Source organism: Piliocolobus tephrosceles, chromosome 14 (genome assembly GCF_002776525.5).
Source record: "Piliocolobus tephrosceles isolate RC106 chromosome 14, ASM277652v3, whole genome shotgun sequence".
Lineage (NCBI taxonomy): Eukaryota > Metazoa > Chordata > Mammalia > Primates > Cercopithecidae > Piliocolobus > Piliocolobus tephrosceles.
Genome location: NC_045447.1, coordinates 103,827,500 through 103,850,809, shown reverse-complemented (window position 1 = coordinate 103,850,809; position 23,310 = coordinate 103,827,500). Strand labels below are relative to the sequence as shown.

The following is a 23,310-nucleotide window of genomic DNA, read 5'->3' as shown; positions in this document are numbered from 1 at the left end:
AATAATCTGTTACAAAAGCAAATAGAAAACTAGTATAATGTTCAGAAAAATAATGGAACTAGGTTCATAGTCAGCAGTTTCATGAAGTACATTTGGTTTTGTCTTACTAATATGAGTGGGAGATGCCCATACAAAGTAGTCGCGGCTACGTGGGAGGCTGAGCCACGAGAATTCCTCAAACCTAGGAGGGGAAAGCTCCCGTGAGCTGAAGTCGCACCACCGAACTCCAGCCTGGGTGTTGGAGTGAAAGTTAAAATTTTAAAGATAATCACACATACAAAAGAAGTATATTTAAAAACTCCAAAACCAAAAGAAAAAAAAAAAAAAAAAAACAGAATAAAAAGACTTTATATATCCAATGGAAGGCAAGGAAGAAAATGAAGAAAAGCAAAACAAAAGTGAAAAATGTTTTAAATATAAAAATATTATCAGTGATCACAATAAAACTAAGAAGATTAGATTAATCTACTTTAACACAAGGCAGTTACTCTTAGACTGGATATAGTGACACAGATAATTGAATTTTTTAAAATTATTTTTATATTTTTTTGAGACAGAGTCTCGCTCTGTCGCCCAGGAGGGAGCACAGTGGCATGATCTTGGCTCACTGCAAGCCCCGGGTTCACGCCATTCTCCTGCTTCAGCCTCCTGAGTAGCTGGGACTATATGCGCGCGCCACCATGCCCAACTAATTTTTTGTTTTTTTAAGTAGAGACGGGGTTTCACTGTGTTAGCCAGGATGGTCTCAATCTCCTGACCTCCTGATCTGCCTGCCTCGGCCTCCCAAAGGGCTGGGATTACAGGCGTGAGCCATTGTACCCGGCCCAGATAATTGAATATTTTAAAAAAAGCAAAATGTCAGCAAATTTTATAGAAATAAAGCTGATGTGCATATATTTATATCACACAATATAAAATTAAAGGCCCAAATTATTAAAAAGAGACAGTACACAAAAGCAAACAAAAATAAATTCATCAAAATACACAAAGAAGAACGGGTATGCATAAAACAAAGTTTCAAAATACAAAAAGAAAAACAGAACTGCAAGGAGAATTTAATAAATCCACAGTCATCAAAGGAGAGGTTGGTTCAAATAAATCATAAGCTGATAGATCAAATACATTATATTTTATAAAGAGATAAGCTATATCAACACAAATAATAAATCTGATATGTATTCATGGAGAATATATAAACATGTAGAACCCTGCCCTTGTCTCATGGAGAATACTTATCTTTTCAACATGAAATATTTGCCAAAAGTGGCCATGTACTAGTTTACAAAGGAAATTTCACTAAATTTCAAAGAATTGCTATCTTGCAGATTATAACTCAATAAAATCATAAATTAACAATACAAAAATAGCCTTTTAAAAATCTATACTTAGATTATAAGGTAAGTATTTAAGGAAATCAGGAAATAAAAAGGAAATTGCAATAGAAATAATAGAGTATTTAGAAATAAATGATATCAAAATTGAGCTTCCTATACTTGTTCATTTATTTTCTCAAAAAATATTTATTGAGTATCTACTGTCAACTAGGCACAGTGTGTACTGGTGTAAACAAATCAAAGGTTGTTTTCATGGAGTTTATTTTCTCACATATTTGAAAGTCAGCTGATAAACAATAAATAAGTAAATATTTATTGTAATTTCTAATGGTGATAAACGTTACACAGTGAGGGAAGCAGAGTAAGAGGATGGTGGGTGAAGGTTGTGCAAATTTTGGACAAGGCTGTTAGGGGAAGCTTTGGAGGTGACACTTGAACAGGCATAGTTGACACAAAGCTATTACATACAGGTAACGTATATTCCCAAAGATCACTCTACTAGGTAGAAAATAGATTATACTAGAGCAATAATCAGAGCTGGAACCTGTTAGAAAGTAACAAAATAACTATCTAGCTGAGAAATGATATCGACTAGGATGGGTACAAAAGAAGGTAAGAAATGGATAGATTTTTTTCATAGATTCTGAAAGTAAAGTCAGTAGAATATTCTGACAGTAGATTTTAAGGTGAGGAAAAGAGAAGAATCAAAATTAATCCTATGTTTTGGTCTGGACAATGCAATGAATGGTGGAGCCATTTACTCAGATGCAGAAAGGGTGAATTAAGAGTGGGAAGGGTCAAGGAATCTGCTTTTAACATGTTAAATTGGACCTTATTCTGTCAGTGTCTAACAGACACCAAGTGGGTGTCTAGGAGAAGAACAGTTTGGGTGCAGAAAACAGCAAGGATAACGGCTTTGAGGAAGCAGGTTTGCAATGTTCATACAACAGCAATTAGTCACCAGCACCCCAGCAAGGTAAGCCAGAAATTGATAGTAAATGAGGTCAGACAGGAAGGCAGAGGCTAGATGTGGAGCCTTGCAGGCTCTGGAGGAAGTGTGGATGGTATTTTGGATGGTATTTCAATGAATTTTTACCTAGCCACACATCTCAAGTCAACATATAAGATGCCCCTAACATCTCTGGGAGTCCCTGAGCAACTACAACTCAGGGAAGCAACTACAATTTAGACCTCTGTCACTATCAATGAACTCTGCTTGTTCTGGAACTTCATAGAAATGGAGCCATAAGTATCTGACTTTGATTTCCCACTCCTTATTATGTCTGTGAGGCTCTTTCATGTTATTGTACATATCAACAGTCCAATCCTTTTATTACTCTGTCATATTACTACATTGTAATATGCCACAACTAATTGATCCATTCTAATATAAATAGACATTCACGTTGTTTCTGGTTTTCAGCTATCATAAATACAACTGCTATGAACAGACTTGGACATTTTGTGTGTATGAAGATACGCACTAATTTCCCTTGATTACCTAGAAGAAGTAGCATTGCTAGAATTAAGAGAAATTAAGTGAGTGAAAAAGGCAAGCTACAGAGTGGGAAAGGATATTAAGGAGACATGTATCTGACAAATAATTTATACAGAATATATTTTTAAACTCTCCCAAATCAATACACAAAAGACAAGCAACCCTCCAAAATTGGGAAGTGCCTAAAAAGACACTTTTAAAAGAGAATATTTAAATAGTTGGCTGGGCACGCTGGCTCACACCTGTAATCCCAGCCCTTTGGGAGGCCGAGTTGGGCAGATCACACAGTCAGGAGGTCGAGACCATCCTGGCTAACATGGTGAAACCCCATCTCTACTAAAAATATAAAAAATTAGCCAGGCATGGTGGCGGACGCCTGTAGTCCCAGCTACTCGGGAGGCTGAGGTAGGAGAATGGCGTGAACCCGGGAGGTGGAGCTTGCAGTGAGCCAAGATCACGCCACTGCACTCCAGCCTGGGCGACAGAGTGAGACTCCATCTTGAAAAAAATAAAAAATAGTTACGCAAAGGAAAACATGCTTAACACCATAGTTATTAGACAAATGCAAAATAAAACCACAATAAGATACTATTTTCCACTCAGCAGAATGGCCAAAATTTTTAAAAAGGAAAAAAACTGTCCAATAACTGGAAATCTCAAGAATTGCTCGGGAGAGGAAATTGTTATAAACACTTTGAGACACTGTCAATAGCTATCAAGTGAAACTTATGCCTACCTTATGACCTAGAAATGTCGTTGTAGGTAATGTGTATTTTTAAAGATCACTCTACTAGGTAGAAAATAGATTATACTAGAGCAATAATCAGAGCTGGAACCTGTTAGAAAGTAACAAAATAACTATCTAGCTGAGAAACAGTATCGACTAGGATAGGTGCAAAAGATGGTAAGAAATGGATAGATTTTTTTCATAGATTCTGAAAGTAAAGTCAGTAGAATATCCTGATAGTAGATTTTAAGGTGAGGAAAAGAGAAGAATCAAAATTAATCCTATGTTTTGGTCTGGACAATGGAATGAATGGTGGAGTCTTTTACTGAGATGCAGAAGGGGTGAATTAAGAGTGGGAAGGGTCAAGGAATCTGCTTTTAACATGTTAAGTTTGACATATCTCTTAGTGTCTAACAGATATCCAGGTGGATTTGTCAAACAGGCAGATCTACATGTGTGTCTGGAACTCACAAAAGACTTCCAGGAAAAGCTAGGACACAATATATAAATTTGGGAAGAGCTGGGTAGAGGACATGATATCATGAACCACAAAAGGATGATAGGTAGGGTGACCACATCTCCCTTCTTGTTCAGCATTGAACTAATCTCTTTCAATTTCAAAAATGTCCCCTTATTAAATGATACATTCCTATAATTGCCTACATAAGAAGTTTGAGAAATATTGATGACTTTAACCTCTGTGGCTGCTAGATGAAGCCTATGACTGCAGGAGACCCTTGGCCAGTTGCCTCCACCAAATGCATCTTTGACCATTTTTTCACAGTGTTTCATAAACGTACCATTACTTTATGTAAGTATCATGTTACAAAAAGTTGGAAAACAAATATTCTAGAGAATGAGTGAAAATAGGGATGAGAAAAAGGCTAAAATCCAAGCACAGGCAACTCCAAAATTTGGAAGATTCTAAAAGGAGAAATTAGCAGTAAGAGATTGGAAAGGCTTTTTCAGGAATGCAGGAGCAAATCCAGAAGGCTGAGGACCTCAGACTGCAGCATTTCATAAAGGAGGGGTTGACCAGATGAGCCAAATGTTGCTAAGAGATCATCAGGTGATGACTGAACAATAACCTTTGGAATTCATAATATGGGAACTAGATTGTGAACTTAGCAAGAGCAAATCTTATGGGATGGTGATTTAACAAACAAGTCTGATTGTACAGGGTTAAAAAAAAGAACAACTTTTTCTACTTCATTTTTATAATCAAGATGTGGTAACTGGAGAAGTAGCTAGGAGAGTAGAAAGGAAATTGGGCTTTCTGGGGGTCTATATTTATTAATTAATTTGATAGGATATATTACAACATGTTTCTGTGTCCAAAGGTAGATATGATTTTCCTTCTTTTTTTTTTTAGAGATAAAGTAAGGAAATTTAGAGAGAGCAGGAAGGGGAGTGTTCTCATCTGTTTTGTGTTCTTTAACAAAATACCTAAGACTGAATAATTTAAAAAGAACAGAAATCTATTTTCTCACAGTTTTGGAGGGTGAGAAGTCCACAATCAAGGTGCTGGCATCTTGTGTGGCCCTTCTTGCTGCATTCTTACATAGTAGAAGGTGGCAAGGCCCAAGAGCAGACAAAATCCCTCACAGAAGCCCTTTTATAAGGGCACCTAATCCATTATAAGGGAGGAGCCCTCATAGTGTAATCATCCTTAAAGGCCCTTTGTCTTAACACTATCACATTGTCAATACCTGAGTTTTAGAGGAGACACATTCAAACCATACCAGGGAGTTTTGCAGATTTGGGGAGTAAGAAGGATGAGTTATCTGAGAGAGAGAGAAGACAGATAAAGAATTTCAGGCAGCCTAGCCAGGCAGTGCTGAGAAATCCACTTGATGTAGGTGAACACGAAGTTAAAATGTGGCTAAATGTCATGGCTGTGTGCTTGCTTCTACCATGTTCATCTCATGGGATCCTGTCACAGTTTACCCAGTGCTGGGGATTTCATGGGCAAGTATACCACAGGCAGAAAGAGGCAAGAGCATTCAGATTATTTTCAAAGGAAGGATTATTGTGTGGCCCCAGAACATTGAGCCAGGGAAGTGTATACATGAGCAGGATAATAGATCAATAATGGTCAATGGCTTGGTGGGTTCCATGGAGAAAAATTGTTTGCAGTGGTTGAACTAGAGAAAGTGGTCTGGAAAACTGAGAGGTTGTGGTCAAAGGTAAGAAGCTCATGTTTAATAGTTTGGAGGAAATGCTGCTATTGACAATAATCAGGTCTAGACTTTACCCATGGGACTGTGTTTCTGAGATGAGGTGGCAGGAAAGAGCCTCACAAGGGATAAGTTGCAGAAATGAAGGGGTATGAGTGTAAGATGCTTTCGTTTACATGAACCCAGAAGTCACCAGTTATAATGACAGCATGATAGAGAGAAGACAGAAAGCCAGATACTAAGCTCTTTAAGGAATAACAGGGAGCAATATGCTAATAATTACCAAAATAAGGGCCAGAAGGCTCTGGAGTCCTATGGCATGGGCTTCAAAGTCAGAAGGTGGGTAGTGAGGGAGGAGTGCTGATAGTCAGGAAGTCTTACTAAAGAAGAATAGACACATTTTCCACTTCTGGGCCCAGGGAAAATGAAGTGTGAGAGAAATAACCACCACTTGAGATGACCACAGGAAAAGCAAAGCCCTTAAGGAAGAAACAGTTTTCAGTTAGTTAGTGAGAGACTCACTTAGAGAAGAGGTTGAGGCTTCATGTCGGTGGTTTCTGCAAGCATGGAAGAATCTGGGGAATGAGCGAGGCCCCTGACCATTGCAATGATGGTCTAGGGCTGGTGGCTGAGGTGTCCAGGGCTGCAGAGCATCACAGAACTAATAAGACTAATCTGTTGGGTTTATGTGGATCAGCAGTTCCAATTGTGGCTTCTTTTGTGAAATTAGACCATATGGTGGGCAGTACTGTGGCCAGAGGAGGAACTGGGAATGAATGACAACCAAGGTGGAGGCTATGTTGGGGAGGTAAAGAGAGAACATTCTACAATGTTTCTAAACTGGGTCCTATGCCTCTAGACTGAGTCCTAAGCTAAAGAAACCAGGGATGGCCTGGGGTCCACAGAAACTCCAGTTCAGCTGACTCAGTGAGCAGAAATGCCCAGCTTGTGATACAAAGCATGCATTTGCTTGGTGCATTCTCTATGATACATCTTCCTCAGAGTCTAATGTGAAGTCTCTGAGCGTCGAATGTTTGGAATTTGCAATGGGGCAATCTTTCTTCCCCCTGGGGGACACAGCTAGCCCTGAGGTCTTCTGTCCTCAGCTCTCCTTTAAAGTGTATCATCTTAAAGAGCCATGAATCATGCTCCGCCCCCCAAAAAATCATCTTAATGACAGTGGCTCTCTCTCAAGCTGAGACCCCTGTCAATCACTCTTAGGACATGATGGATGACCAGAATTAATGGGAACCCCAAGATAATCCTGGCTGAACCCATAGGCATGCAATGTCTGAAACGTCTGAGTTTATTAAACTCAAGGCCAACAAATGAACAATTCATGGAATGAATAAGAGGGTAGGTTTGGCCAAGTTTCAAATAGCCAAGCTAAGGGACACTTGCTGGTGGAACACTCACGACCAGTGTTATACTTCAGACTACATTTTGAACCACTGATCTAAACTACTTATGCACAAGAAATCATGCACACATTTATCAATTCAGCCTTCTCTAAACATGTATTTTCTGTTCCAGGAAACTGGTAAGTCAAAAAATATAACAGAGTAGTCCCCCTTTATACACGAGGGATTGTTCCAAGACACTCAGTAAGTGCCTGAAACCTAGGGTGGTGCTGGCCCATGTATATGTATATGTGTGTGTGTGTGTGTGTGTGTGTGTTGTGTGTGTGTATACATATATATAATGTTTCTTTGATAACTGAGATAGCTACAAAGTGACTAATGGGTGGGTTATACAGACAGCATTGAAACACTACACAAAGGGATGATTCATGTCCCAGGCAGGATGGAGCAGGTTGACGTGAAATTCATCATGCTGCTCAGAATAGCATGCAATTTAAAACTTATAAATTGTTCATTTCTGGAATTTTCTATTTCATGTTTCTGGACTTTGGTTGACTGTTGGTAACTGAAACCACAGAAAGCAAAACCATGGACAAGGGAGGACCGGTCATCCAATCTCTTTTCCACTTGGTGGGAAAAAATATTCAGGGTCTTTGCAGTGATCTCTGAAAACAAAGTGCTAATTGTTCCAAGACTGCTTGGCCAAAGATAATACATCAATGTTAATTGATGTTTTTTAAAGGCCTCATTCCCCATTCCCAGTTGAGTCAGCTAACAGGGAACATCTCTACTATTTTCTACTTTCTCTATGCTTATTAATGATGTAAAAGGTCACTTGGAAGCTGTCCTTTCTGAGACCTGCACATACAGAGAGCAGATCAACCACTGATAGGGCTCCAGGCACGTCTGCTGGCCTAGTGGAAGTGCTCATGATTCTCTTAACTGTGGGATGGCAAGTAAAACTTATGCCCCATGATTTTTGGCTGTCATTTTGCTAATTCCCTGAAAACACTGCAAATGCATAACAAATCAATGGGGTTGCTGAACATTTGCTGGATTTATCTTGCTTACAGTTGGCATCTTTGTTTAGAAAGACATATGTCAGCCTTCTTATTCTTTGTTCTCCCACAAATATCTTACAGTGTTTACGCTTTCTTGTCTAAAGCTTTCACTGGATTTAGGGAGGTGTCATTTATTTAGTGGAAATGCTAATAATTATCTTGGATGATGCCCATTCATGAGGTGTTAAAGTTTCTCTTTCATCTGTTAGCATCAGCGTCTTCGATCTTGATGTCAACTTCAGTGGGTGGTATTCAAGGTATACGTATACAGAAATTTCTCTCTCCCTCTCTCTTTCTTTCTTTTAACATACACACATGCATGCATATGTCATACATGCGGACTCACATAAGCATGGGTGTATTCTTGGTGATCGACAGTTATACCAGAAACTATGCAAGCCTCTTTTGGCACCAGGTGACAAAGGAAACAATTGAGAATGTGTCAGAGAAAGGGGTGTTGCTGTCTGTATCTGTTAGGGTATAGGCTGAAAAGAGGTGGCATTCTCAAGGAGTAATTTTGTAAAATTTGATAAAGTGCTTTCAACAAATACGCGGGCATGGTTTTGAAAAAATCAGCACAGAAGAGTGGAGCAGCCTCGGGCTGTCAGCCCCAGCCTGAAGAGGCAACAGGAGGGAGCACCTACCATCATCTGGTACCCCAATGATGGTGGCTGTTTGGAGAAGACTGTCAGACAGGGCTTGTGGCCTCCAGGAGTGGGAATTGCCAGCCTGCAGCAACCCAGCAGTGAGAAACTCAGCTCCAGCCATTGGAGTTTCTCAGAGCAACTCCCCATGGCCACAGCTGACTGCAGCCAGAAGACGGAGGAGACCCTGGTACTCAGAGAGAGTGGAAAAGGTTCTACAGTGACAGAGGGGATGTTCAACACGTGTTTCTCTGCTCAGGGATGGTGTTCTATAAGATTGGTTAGTTACTTGCTGTATTACTCTGATACGGCTTCAAAACTATGCTGGACTGGGGCATTCAGATAAGATAACACACGGGATCACTCTCATCTGCAACAGCAAGTTAAGAAAAGAGAATTTCCAACTCCTTTTGCCATACTCAGGAGGTCGGATCTGTTAGTAATAACAAGATGTCTCGACAGCATAAAAGTCCTAATAGCCAACTAAGGGTGTTAATTTATTGGTCAAGCATCTGTGATGTCCAAACTCAAGATAGAAATGATATCTCCAACATAGCATTCTCTTGTTTCTAACTGTATTGCTTAGCACAAAGGCATCTCATCTGGATGCTATCACACACACACTCAGGGTTTCATCACTTATGCTATTTCCATGATGACTAAGACTTAGAGCGCTGTACACTTTACAATGATTGGAGAAACACTGAGCGTATGCCGACGCTCTGCCTCAGCTTTACAGAGAAATATAGTGTCTGAAAAGCCACCTCTTCTGCACTTGGAAATTAGTCCAAACCTGAGGAGAAGACCGCGAAAGTAATGTCTCTCTTTGTAACTAAATAAATATGCAATTCCTAGAAGAAATTTGCATTAAATTTAATGGATGATATATACATAGGAGTTTTACTTGTTTGCTTGCTGTTTTTATTTTCTGCAAAAAAAAAAAAGAAAGCATGTGTTGCCAATACATTTAGATCTCACTTTGGATCAAAACAGCAAAAGCTACTGAAGACAAAAAATGTCCTAGCGGCACCCAGGTCTGGAGGCACAGTGAAGAGATGGGGAACATTCTCTTAGGTCATTTATTCCCCTAAGGCAGCTTGACTGTGTTTCCTGCCAGAGAATGGGGAGAAGATGGAGACCTTGGGAAGGTCCTTCTGGCACAATCAAGAGGAGCAATTCTCAAAGTAGGTTCCTCTTCCCTGAGTGAGGTCAGTAGATGTTACCAAGAAAAGTGTGCAATGGTTAGGCTGAGAAATGTCAGGTTCCATGAAGTTAAAATAGATTACTTCATTGAGAACTTTGTGAATCTCCTATAGATTGACATGGTACATACAAAATTATCCAAATTCACTTAGCTATGGAGACCTTTTATTAGAATTTTAAATGAAATATCTAGAAGGGAATAAGGTTCCCTGAGACATGCTTTGAAAAACACAAATCTAGATTTTGTCAAGACTCTGATACTAACAGCCTGCCCAACAAACACAACCAAGATAAGGAAAGAAGCACTTACTGTTTGTGGAAGCAAAAGAGCTGTCAGGATCGACTTCTTGAAATAGCTAAGATACAAATATTTTAAAAGATGTTACTTATGAAACAAGAGCAAAAACATGGGACATGTGTTATATTTTTTAAACGGATGGATTAAAATATTGACATTCTAAGGTAAGTCTGCACCAGCCTTGTAAAAGGCACCTGGAAACACCTGTGTGTCCACACAGCAGCCCTGTGTAGTTCTGGGGTGTCCATTCAGATTCTCATTGAGCTCTTCTAGGCATCGTTGGGACCCCTGCTCCTGGCCCCAAATAAAGAATCCTCCGCCCGATGTGTGGCTTCAGCTTCAGCAGAGAGGAGGCCACATCCTCAGAGCCTGGCCCCATCCCTGTTCTCCCACCCCCATCTCAGGCTTGTGGCCATTGCATCACATGTGGCCCAGTCTCAAGTCCTAGTAAACCAACGGTCCCTCCAGACACAAGGAGAGAGTTAAGGGCACTGCATAGTGTTTTTAATTTTAGAAAAATTAAAAAATTAGAATGAGCTTTAATTTCTATTGTTTATGAGTATCTGAGGATTTGGTAGTAAAAAGTGTGTCATGAAACTACCATAGAAAATTCTTTCCTGAAGCTGGGAGCCTTTCACTCCTGGAAAACCCTTGAGGAAATTCTCTGTATAGGCCTGAAAGACTATCTTTCCTTCTCCTCAGCACATTGACCAGCTGCTGGGAATGAAAAAGGAACATCAAAAGTCTGGTTCTTATATAAACAACAGATGATAAGACATGGAATATTTGCAAATTCTTTGCTAGAGGTTCTGCTTTCTCTTGAAACGATGCTTGCTTGCTTTTATATGTTTTCATAAAACCAATTCTTAGAGTCCTCAATGAGGTTGCAGTGTTAAGACTTTTAGCGTAGGCTCTTTCATCTACCCTCGGTCCCTTCTTGCTGTTATAGTAAAAACACCTTAGATGGAATAATTTATAACGATAGATTGATTTCTCAGTTCTGGAGGCTGGGGGGTCCAAGGTCAAGATACCAGCAGTTTGATGTCTGCTGAGGGATACTACTTCAAGATGGTGCCTAGTTGCTGTGTCCTCCCCTGGTGGAGGGACAGATCAAGAAAAGGGACAAATACTCTCTCAAGCCCTTTTATAAGTGCACTAATTCCACCCACAAGGATGGAGCCCTCAGGGTCTTATCACCTCCAAGGACCCCACCTGTTAATATTATCACCTTGCAAATTAAGTTCCGACATATGAATTTTAGAGTGACACATGCATTCAAGCCACAGCACATCCCCAAAGTAGTAAAGACAGCCAGATCAAGGGCCCGGGACCATTGGACAATTGAAGATCGTCACCTTTTGGAAAGGGTTGTAACCAAAAAGGAGGCAGTATTTGCATACCATTTGGCAATGTGTTGGCAGGCAATAAGGAGACAATATTTAAAAATATATAATGGTGATTTTTGTCTCTTGGTGCCCAAACATATCTTTTTACAATAAAAATAATCAGAGTAAGGTGCAGGGAGAGGCAAATTATGGCAGATTTTAAGACAGAATTGAATCTCTGAAAAGTGCAAAAATGGATACTTGATTTTAGAGATTCTGTCATTTACCCAGAGTTTATATGTCACTTACCATGTGCCAGGCTCTTCTGGGTGCAGAGGAAAAGAATTAGACAATCTCTGTCCTTCATGGAACTTCCGGTCCTAGAAGGGAGAAAAAACGTATGTACAAAATCACAACATCTTAAGTGGTAGTATACAGAAAATGCTGTGAGAATACAGACAAAGGAGTGGGAAAGCCAGCATCAAGTGACAGATAAGACTTCCTAAAGATTTCACACTTTCAGATACAATTTGAAAGCTCTCTAGCAGTTCCTCAGGCCAAGGAGAAAGCAGCAACATTCTAGGCAGAGGGAAAGGAGGGCATGACTCAGTTTGTACTCACCCAGAAAATATATAGCATAAAGTTAGCAAGCAAAGTGAGCAGTTGGAGCCTAATTTCACAGGGAAACTGGGAAATGGTGAAGAGCACACCTCTAGAGGTGAGGGAGCTGGGGTATTTATACAGTCATATACTACAGCCCACTGGCATTGCTCATACCTGGCCTTTCATTAGAAGAGCAGTGTAGTTTTTGACTTGGCTTTGGAGAATTACTAAAGGCCCAAATACACAGATACTGGCAGTCAGAAGTCAGTGGAGCATTCTAAATAATAAGACCTGAAAAATTTGGGAAGGGCAAGAGCAGATTCTGCTACAAAATGTGAGCCACTGAGATGCAAACAAGGCAAGTGTATTCACAGAGCATTCTCTGGGGTTGGTCAGAGCAGCCCAAGATAAGCCTGGAAATGCTGTTGTTTATTTTCTTCTTTATCATACTTTGATGGGTGGGGACTGCTATGGTTTGAATGTGTTCCCCAAAAGCTCATGTGTCAGAAATTTAATCCACAGTGCAACAGTGTTGGAGGTGGGGCCTAATTAGAGGTGACTGGGTTGTGAGGGCTCTGCTCTCATGAATGGTTAATCTTAAGAGTGGTGAGTTAGTCAAGAGTGGGTTGTTATCAAATGAGTCCAGCCTGGTTCTCTTTTGCAAGTGCTCACTTGCCCATCCACCCTTCCACCATGGGATACCATGGGATAACGCAGCAAGAAGGCCCTTAACAGATGCAGCTGCCCATTCTTGGACTTCCCAGCCTCCAGAATTATGAGCTAAGTGAACCCTTATTCCTTATAAATTATACTGTGTGTGGTATTCTGTTACAGCAACACAAAATGGACTAAGATAGGGGCTCATGACTGGGGAGAGACTGCTGCTCCCAGGGCCAATCAGTTCTCACAGACAGTAGACTCTGTCGAACCAACCTATACCATCTCCTCTGTCTGACTCTTACGCTACAGGAGGCAATGTTCCTCTGCCCTAGTCATCCCAGGGCCAGCAGGAGACAAGTAGAGACATCCCTTATGCTCAGAGTTCATGGGAATTTAACTAGAAAATTCCAAGCTGCTTACTCTGCCTTGCCCATTTCTTCCTGTGAAAACCACAATAAAAGCACTTTCCCATGTTTTTCCCTCTGCCCCTCTCTGCCTCCTGGCCAAGCCTGGTGCCTCCCCATGCGGCCCAGCATAGAGTGCTTCCTGTTTCTAGGGAACTGTGAGCAAAAACTTCTTCCTCCATATCAGTTATTTCTGTGTTGTTTGCCCTACAAAACCTGCTTAAGACAAATTTCAGGTACATTTTAACACAAAGACACAGTGCAAAGAGCCATAGGGGGCCAGGGCAAGAGACCCAGAATGTCTCCTCTGTGTCCCTGGAGATCTTATTATTGGTAAGTACACACACTTGCACAGTAATTACCCTTACTAAGTTGAAAGACGAGTTTGCTCAACTGGATGCAGTCTCTGATGACAATTTCCTTGGCTGTCTTCCCTCTCTAATAGCCATAGGACTCTATTTTCTTTCTGGTATTCAAGTTCCTTTGATGTGTCTAAATGCAGCCTGTTTCCTCCAATCAGCCTGTGTTTATGCCGGAAATACAGATCTGGGGGACATGGGGGTTGGGGCTGACATTTGCTGTGTCCAGGATCCTGGTCCCATATGCTGCAGTGAGAAGTTTTCACAAAGACAGTGGCTTCCCTAGATGGACTTCCCGCCTGAGCAAAAATGGGTCATCATCAACAACAACAACAAAAATCAGCCAAGTGGTCATACACACATAACAGTTTTCCTGAGTAGAAGGTCAGTTGGAAAAAGGACAAGCAAAGACTCTCCTGGGACTGGGTTTTTTATACACAAACCAACCAACCCAGAGTCCATGTTCCGAGGGCTGAGTCACTGCAGTAGGTTATTGTAACTGTCCAGTGAGAGACAGCGTAGCCTCTAGTGGGATGGCAGGCCTGGGAAAGGGAGGCAGGGAAACCAGTGCCAAAGGGTTTAGGAGGTGTCTGCATGGAAGAGTGCAACTAGTGGGCATGTGGAAATGAGAATGACAAGGAGGAAGAGGAAGAAAGGGTGATTATTAAAAGTCTTGCTTAATTAGGTAGTGCTATTTCTAACCAAATCAGAGACTATAGACAAAGAAGCAAGTTTAAGGAAATTTAAAAACAAATTAAGTTTTAGACATAGGGATCTGTGTTAAAACCAAATGGTTATGTCTAGTAAGCTATCTGATTTATGAAATATTCATAAATATCCACACTTCGGCTGGAGATTAAATTTGGAAATAGCCCATGGTAACTGAAATCCTGGCCATGTACAAAGTCCCAGAGTCTGAAATGACAGAAGAAAGCAAAAGGTATTCACACGGACAGCTCTGTTGTCAAATGTAACTCTGTTATTATAGCTCCTTTGCTGAGTACAGAGATGTACATGTTAACTGGAAAAAATAAGCATGGTGTATCAGATGAGCCAGTGCTATCATGGAAATCTTTGTCATGTTGGTTGAGAATGAAGTTATTTTTACCTCAAGAGAAACAGAGGCCTGAGGAGCACTGCTTTTAAATTTGTTTACTAGGAGACCCATGCTATGTTGCTAATAAACAGTTTTGTTTTGACAGCTTCCATTTGCTATAAATATAGTTCCAAGGAGAGTGTCCAATATTTCCTGATTCGAATCCAGCCTGAGCAGATGTGTTCATTGCATGAGTCATGCCATTAGCTGCCAGGACTGTGACTTGGCCACAAAGGCACTTAATGGAAAAAAAGCAAGCTGGGAAGAGAACCAGGCCTCTGGGATCACAGTTGCTTGGAATTTGGAGATTCTCTGATAGGTTTGCTTCTTTCTTTTCATTACTGTTAAAAGCAATAGCACCATCCGGGGTTCCAAGGAGAATTTCTGCCTTAATAGATAAAGATTTGATCAAATGCAAGACCTTTTTCCTTTCCCTTTTAATTCATAGTGTTAGTGGATTTGCACTGATATGCTGCTTATGCCAGTTCTGCCACTCAAAACACCCATTTTGCCAAAAGCAGGTAACTTCCTCAGAGGAAGCTCTTTAATGAAGAAGTAACATATTAAATAGAACTACAGTAAGAACCTTTCACTTTATTCTACATAAATATATTCACCATTCAATTAGTCATTGAAATGAGGAAATCACATGCAGCGCATTTCAGTTGAAAGTGTCTGTCTTAAAACAGTGACGTAAGGGAGTCTTATAACACCTTTATGGGTGACAGCAGTTTCCGGGACTAAGGTCATAGAAGTGAACATCTGAGCTCAACAATCTTATAAATTACAAAAGAATGTTTAGACACAAAATCCAGACAGTGAAAACAGAGATGCTGCAGTGGCAGGCCTAGAACAGAAGGAGGAAGTTGCGGTCCTTTTTCAAATTACCTTTTCATAAATGAAAAGCAACTCATACAACAACAAAATAGGGCATGCATTCTGCCTCAGGATGCTGTTTTAAAGTTCTATTCAACAGTTTACATGGACTTTGATATCATCACACTCTGATTCAAGTGCTAAATATAAATAGGGTAAGTATTTCTTCCCTTCCAGTGGGGTAATGGTAAACCCAAATTAGGGGCAGCACCACAGTAAAGAGCTATGTTGGATGAAATCCTGAACCACATTTGTGGGAAGGACACAGGGCTGGCCCAATGAAGTCACTCTCCCAGTGAAAACAGCAGAGCTAGCATCATCCTTCCAGGAATCCTGCAAAAGAAGCCACCTGGGATGCAGTAAGATGACAGTAGCTTTCTGGAGCTAAGATGGTAGACAGTTTTTTCTTTGGCCACATGTTCTGGTTACAAATCAGAGAGCAAATTTGTTCACACAGATGAAATAAGGATATAGAAACGGCTGATGATCTGTCCCATTTATTCCAGCCCTTTTTCCTGTAAGACTGCTGCTTTCACTCATTCTTTTTTTTTCTGCCCATGAAGCTCACCCTAGAGAGAATTTCTGAGAATAAATGGAGTTTAGTGAAGCTTCTAGAAAGTAGTGTAAAATACTAACACGGTTATTATTGTTAAGTCATGTTTATCAATATGTGGATCGTTGATGATAACTGAACTATTGAAGAAAAGTTGTTAACTAAATGGCTATATGACTTTTGGTGGGAGACTGTATCGTAGCTCGAGAAAAATTTATTCCCCTTGACATACCCGCACCCCCTGCCCAGGAGGAATGTACATCCTTGGCCCAGAAGCAATGGGTTGGCTGACTTGCTTTGGCTTGCTGGAATGTGAGTGGATGCGGATTTCCCTGTCCAAGCTAAGAGCCAAACCACACATGCTGCTTTGGGCTCACTCTGTGTGCTCTTATCGCATCAGAGCCATGCGTCCCAGAGAGTGGTTGTGTCTTCCACCTGGAAATGCAGGAGAATCAGATCTCTGCCCTTCCCACCTGTGGCCTGCAGTAGACCTGCCACAGCCCGCCTGCAAACTCAGGGGTGAGAAAGAAATGCTGGCGATTTCTCGCCTCACTGAGAGATGAGTCCCTGCACACAAAGGAGCCTCAATAAGCCCAATGGCTGACTACTCCTAACTGTGGAGGCGAGCTGGCATACTCAAAGTGTGGAAAGAAAGAAAAAACTGTCAATGGCGAATTCTACATCCAGCAAATCCATCCTTCAAAGGAGACATTAAGACATGCTATAATTTTAAAAAGAAAAGGTGACCTGGGAGAATTTGTCACTAGCTGACCTTCTCCCCAAGAAATGCTGAAGGGAACATGGCATGTTGAAATGGAAGGAAACTAGGTAGTAACTCAAATCCACACTAAGAAATAAAAGACCCTGTTAATGTAACAACATAGGTAAAAGTGAAAAACATATAAATGTACTTTTTGTTCATAATTTCTTTTTCCTTTTTTTTTTTTTTGTGAGATGGAATCTCGCTCTGTTGCCCCGGCTGGAGTGCAGTGGTGCAATCTTGGCTCACTGCAACCTCTGCCTCCTGGGTTCAAGCTATTCTTGTGCCTCAGCCTCCTGAGTAGCTGGGATTACAGGCGCACACCAGTGTGCCCAGCTAGTTTTCGTATTTTTTAGTAGAGACAGGGTTTGGCCATGTTAGCCAGGCTGGCCTTGAACTCCTGACCTCAGGTGATCCACCCCCCTCAGCCTCCGAAAGTGCTAGGATTATAGGCGTGAGCCACCATGCCCAGCCACTTCTTTCTTTTTTTCTATCTGATTTAAAAGACCACCACATAAAACGTTAATTATAAATCTTGAGTGATGGGCACACAATGTATAAAGATGTAATCTGTAACAATAGCAGCATGAAGGTGGGAGGGAGGACCAAAGATCATAGAAGCAAAGTTTTTGTATGCCCGTGAAATTTATTTGGTGTTTACTCAAACTAGACTGTCATAAACTAAGATGTTTCTTAACGGGAGCAGCAGGGAGGAAAGCGCACCAGAGATTCTGGTCTGCATGGTCTGTGCTGAGGTCTCAGTTGTATTCATTTACCTGTTGCCACTGTAACAAATTACCATAAACTTAGTGGTTTAAAATAACAGATTTATGATCTTGCAGTTCTGAAGGTCAGAAGTTCAAAATAGTTTCAGGGAACTAAAATCAAAGTGTTGGCAGGCTGCATTACTTCTGGAGGATCTAGAGAAGAATCCTATGCTTTTCTCAGTTTTTAGAGGTCTTCTACATTCCTTGACTCAGACCTCACATGACTCTGATCTCTGCTTCCATCTTCACAGGCTCTTAACTGCCTGCCTCCCTCTTATAAGGATCCTTGTGATTGCATTTAGTACCCACCAGGTGATCAGGATAACCTCCCCTTCACAAGATCCTTAAACGAATCACATCTGCAAAGTCCTTTTAACCATGTAATTGTCTTAATCCATTTGGGCTGTTACAACAAACGATCATAAGCTGGGTGCTTATTATAAAAAACAAAATTTCAGCCAGGCGCGGTGGCTCATGCCTGTAATCCCAGCAGTTTGGGAGGCCGAGGTGGGCGGATCATTTGAGGCCAGGATTTCAAGAGCAGCCTGGCCATCATGGCGAAAGGCCGTTTCTACGAAAAATAAGAAAATTTGCCAGGCATTAGGTGGCACACGCCTGTAGTCCCAGCTACTCAGGAGGCTGAGGCAGGAGAATTGCCTGAACCTGGGGTGGGGGTGGGGAAGGGGGTTACTGGGGAGGGGTATGGGCGGAGGTTGCAGTAGGCTGAGACGGCGCCACTGCTTTCCAGCCTGGGCGACAGAGCGAGACTTTGTCTTACACACACACACACACGCACACACACACAATTATTTCTCACAGTTCTTGAAGCTAGGAAGTCCAAAATCAAGGTACCTGGAGATTTGGCGTCTGCTCGGGACCCACTTCCTGGTTCACAGGAAGTGAACCTTCTATGCCTTCTTCCTGCAGCGTCACAGGGTGGGAGGAGCAAGGCACCTCCCTGGGCCTCTCTGACAATGGTACACGTCCCATTCAAGAGGAAAGAGTCGGCCTGAATTACCTCCCAAAGACCCCACCTCCTGATACCATGACACTGGTGATTAGGTTTTCAAACTACAGTTTTAGGGGGTACATAAATATTTAGACCACAGCAGTAACATATTCATAGGCTCCAGGCATGAGGAAGTGGACATCTTTGGGAACTTTATTCAGCTTACCACAGGTCTCCCTATGCAATACTGAAGTGCAACCAGGGTTTAGAACGACCCAGGCAGAGCCTGGGATGCTCACACCTAACAGAGCCTTCAAGCCTCCGGGAGCTTCATAAGCCTGACCCACACCCACTCCAGACTTCCAGAATCAGGATCTTTGGGGGTGTAGTCTGGGATTGTCACTGTGTAAAGTTCTCCCACATGATTCTTACCTGCCCGGGGTTGTAAACCCTCTCAGAGGAGGCATCAGCAGTCCCTACAGCCCAACACACCACAGAGTAAAGTCCCCTGATAAGTTTCAAGAATCCCTGGACACTTGGTGACATTCAGAGGCCAGGGTTCCGGACCGACCTGCACCTGCTCCTTCAGGCATGTCTTTTTGGCGAAACTTCTCAGGTAATTCTGATGCCCATGAAGGTTGACCGGTTGTCCCTTGGAGGGCAGTACTGGCCTACAGATGGATCCAAGCAGCCCCAGCCAACCAGGCTGTTTATATGCAGAGTGATGCACGTGGCCAAGGAGATGGTACGTGTGTAAAGGCTTTGCTTTGGAGTGAGCTCTTAAAGGAAATTATTTCTTTCAGAGCCAAACTCAGACACCTAGCAGGGAATAGTTTGAAAAGGTCACCATGTACTTGATGCTTGGGAAAAGATAGGGAGCCTCCAAAGATGGAGATGTGTCTGCAGGACTTAATTGTTGAAGAATCACAAAGATCCTCTCTAAACTATTTCAAAAGAATACCAGCTGGTGTTGCTGTAATTTGTGCTATTAAAGGAAAAGTCACATGAAGGGGAATATATCTTAGCATGAAAAAATGCAAATTTAAAGTGTGAAGTTAGTTCCATTTTTAAAATTCAGAATCACAGTAGAAAAAATTGTAAAAGTCGTAAAAAAATTAGAGATAGAAAAAACTCTGAAGACATCTTGTAAAACAGGTAACCTGCCTCATAAAGCTACATAGTAGCTTCTCAAACTTCGTTTATTCTATCTGAAAATGGAAACCTGGCTCCTTCTCCAGTGTACTCATATTGAGGTGTAGTGAAGACCAATGAGGGATATACAAATTAACCATTCGAAGTATTACAAGCAAAAAGCAAACAATGTGTCTGTCATTTAAAAAGTTAGAATTGGGCTGGGCGCGGCGGCTCAAGCCTGTAATCCCAGCACTTTGGGAGGCCGAGACGGGCGGATCACGAAGTCAGGAGATCGAGACCATCCTGGCTAACATGGTGAAACCCCGTCTCTACTAAAAAATACAAAAAAACTAGTCGGGCGAGGTGGCGGGTGCCTGTAGTCCCAGCTGTTCGGGAGGCTGAGGCAGGAGAATGGCGTAAACCCGGGAGGCGGAGCTTGCAGTGAGCTGAGATCCGGCCACTGCACTCCAGCCAGGGCGACAAAGTGAGACTCCGTTTCAAAAAAAAAAAAAAAAGAAGTTAGAATTGGCCTTGCGTGGTGGCTCACGCCTGCAGTCCCAGCACTTTGGGAGGCTGAGGTGGGTGAATCACAAGGTCAGGAGATCGAGACCATCCTAGCTAACACGGTAAAACTCCGTCTCTACTGAAAATACAAAAAATTAGCTGGGCGTGGTGGCGGGCACCTGTAGTCCCAGTTACTCGGGAAGCTGAGGCAGGAGAATGACGTGAACCCAGGAGGTGGAGCTTGCAGTGAGCCGAGATGGCACCACTGCACTCCAGCCTGGGCGACAGAGCAAGACTCTGCCTCAAAAAAAAAAAAAAAAAAAAGAATTCCTTGAGATAAACAAGGAAAACTATATTTTAAAGATCATCTGCTTATTTCCACACTTTTGAGTTGGATACATGAAATGTGCAATTAACTATCAAAATAAAAAGTTGACTAAGATACTCAAAACTGAAAATCCTAAAATATCGAGAGAAAGAAATGAAACTAGCATGGTTCTTAAGCCCCAAACTTAAATAAGCACTCACATATTTGTCTCTGGCAGCCGGGCATATCAGCTATGTCTAAACACCACTAAATTTGATTCTCACTTTACCTACAGGCAAATAGCAGCATATGACTGTCACTACAACATTCTTGACCTATAGATCTTCAAAGCAACAATGCTCTACTACAAAAAGCAAAAAAACCAAGACCACAAGTAACCCATCTTCAAACTGTCACTCTAATCCCTTCTCTGACTGCCAGATTAAAGGTTGCTGCTGTCTATGGCTTCAAATTAGGGATGAGATCATCAAAAAAGCTTAAATTCAAACTTCAGATTGCTAGCTTCCCTATGCTCCGTGATGAAAAAATAAATACGTAGATAGTTACCCATTAGACATGCTATCAAGAATAAGAATGGATCCTGCGTACATGTAAAATATCAATAATAAGATATCAATAACCTTATTGACAATATTACAGGACACTCATGTCCAGTGGTGGTTAAAAATCCAGCCTGACCTTACAGTAGATATTGAACTACATGCCAGTCAGTGATCAAGGTCAAGGGAGGCAAGCTCTAGCCCCCACATCCAAATCCAACACAGCCTACTTGTGTACAGCCTGTGAGCCAAGATGCTCTCTGGATTTTCAGTGAATGAAAACACATGGAAAGAACAAATATACTTTATGATGAATGAAAAATAAATGACATTCCAATTTCAGTACCCTTAAAGTTTTGTAGGACTCAGCCATGTTTATTTCTTTGCAGATTATCTATGGCTGTTTCAGGCTATAAGGGCAGAGTAGCATAGTTGTGATGGAGACCATATGGCCTACAAACCTGAAGATATTTGCTATCGGAGCTTTTATGGAAAAACATTGGTTGACCCCTGTTATAGACCTTGGGCCTCAACCCTGGCTGGACAATGCAATCATTCTGAGAGTATTTAAAAGAACTGATGGGCAGGCCTTCCAGAGAGTTTTATACTAATTGGTCAGTTTTGATCTGGAAGTCCGTGAAAGTTGATCGGTTGCCCTGTGGAGGGCAGCACTGGCCTGCAGATGGATCTAAGCAGCCCTAGCAGAACAGGCCACTTGTCTGGAGAACCAGATGAGTAAGTGTAGCTTCAAGTTGCCCAGCCCTCCCCTCGGCCCTCTTCCCTCCACCCTTGACTTCTGAATATTTCCTTTGTGGGATTCTTACTACAACAGTGCCTTCTCAGGGAACACCCATTGCTGCCCACCTTGCTCCGAAAGATGTGCAAAGATGTGCACACTCAAAACACACACCTTCTCTCAAACATGCACATGTGCACACATACACACATGTGCACATATAAACCTACAAACACGCCTGCACATATATTACATACACACTTATGTGATCTCTGGAGCTCAAAAAAGTGGAAAGAGGATTCTATTAAGATGATGAGTTTCTTATCGAAATTACACACATCTCCTTCCCCTCATTGATTCCTCATGGGCCCTTGAGCTTGAAAAACATGCAGTTAGGCCGGGTGCGGTGGCTCAAGCCTGTAATCCCAGCACTTTGGGAGGCCGAGACGGGCGGATCACGAGGTCAGGAGATCGAGACCATCCTGGCTAACACGGTGAAACCCCGTCTCTACTAAAAAATACAAAAAACTAGCCGGGCGAGGTGGCGGCACCTGTAGTCCCAGCTACTCGGGAGACTGAGGCAGGAGAATGGCGGGAACCCGGGAGGCGGAGCTTGCAGTGAGCTGAGATCCAACCACTGCACTCCAGCCTGGGCAACAGAGCGAGACTCCGTCTAAAAAAAAAAAAAAAAAGAAAGAAAGAAAAATACGCAGTTGTTCTTTGACCCGGATCATATTTATTTTAAGATCTAAAGCAGGGGTGTACAATCTTTTGGCTTCCCTGGACCACATTTGAAGAATTTTCTTGGGTCACACATAAAATACACTAACACTAATGACAGCTGATGAGTTACACAAAAAAATTGCAAAAGAATTTCGTAAAGTTTAAGGACAGTTTATGAATTTGTGTTGGGCCACATTCAAAATCAGACAATCTCTGTCTGAGGTTGTTTTCCTTTGAACTAGTTCTCCCACATTGGAGCCCGTAGGTGGCAGTGGAAACTCACGGTTGAAATGCTTCTCTTTAAATGAGTGGTTAGTGGTGTGTGGTGTGTTGTGTGTGTTGTGTGTAGTGTGTGTAGTGCAGTATGTCGTGTGTGTGTGTGTGCTGTGTGTTTTGGTGTGTGTGGTACCTATATGTATGGTAGGATGTGTTTGATGTGTTGTGTGTGTGTTGTTTGTGTGGTATATGGTGCATGTATGTGGTGTATGTCTATGGTGCATGTGTGTGACATCATGTGTTTGGTTTGTGTTGTGTGCAAGTATGTATACACCACATACAAGTGTATGTGTGTTTGCCAAGTATGTATGTGGTGTACATACACATGCATACTTGCATACAACAGGGTGTGGTGTGTTATGTGTGGTGTGATGTGTGTGTGTATGGTGTGGTTTGTGTGTGTGGTATGGTGTGG

The 23,310-nt window shown here is 41.8% G+C and overlaps 1 long non-coding RNA gene across 3 annotated transcripts in view; it reads right to left on the bottom strand.

The window, feature by feature from the left end:
- Nucleotides 1-18,616, bottom strand: part of LOC111528534 — a 71,869-nt gene extending 53,253 nt beyond the window's left edge. For all 3 annotated transcript variants that reach the window (XR_002727039.2, XR_002727038.2, XR_002727044.1), the window contains exons 1-3: nucleotides 18,559-18,616; nucleotides 11,938-12,008; nucleotides 10,316-10,361 (exon numbers count right to left, since the gene is read on the bottom strand). This is a non-coding gene — a long non-coding RNA (uncharacterized LOC111528534). The remainder of the gene's footprint in view (nucleotides 1-10,315; nucleotides 10,362-11,937; nucleotides 12,009-18,558) is intronic.
- Between the last annotated feature and the right edge of the window lie 4,694 nt (nucleotides 18,617-23,310).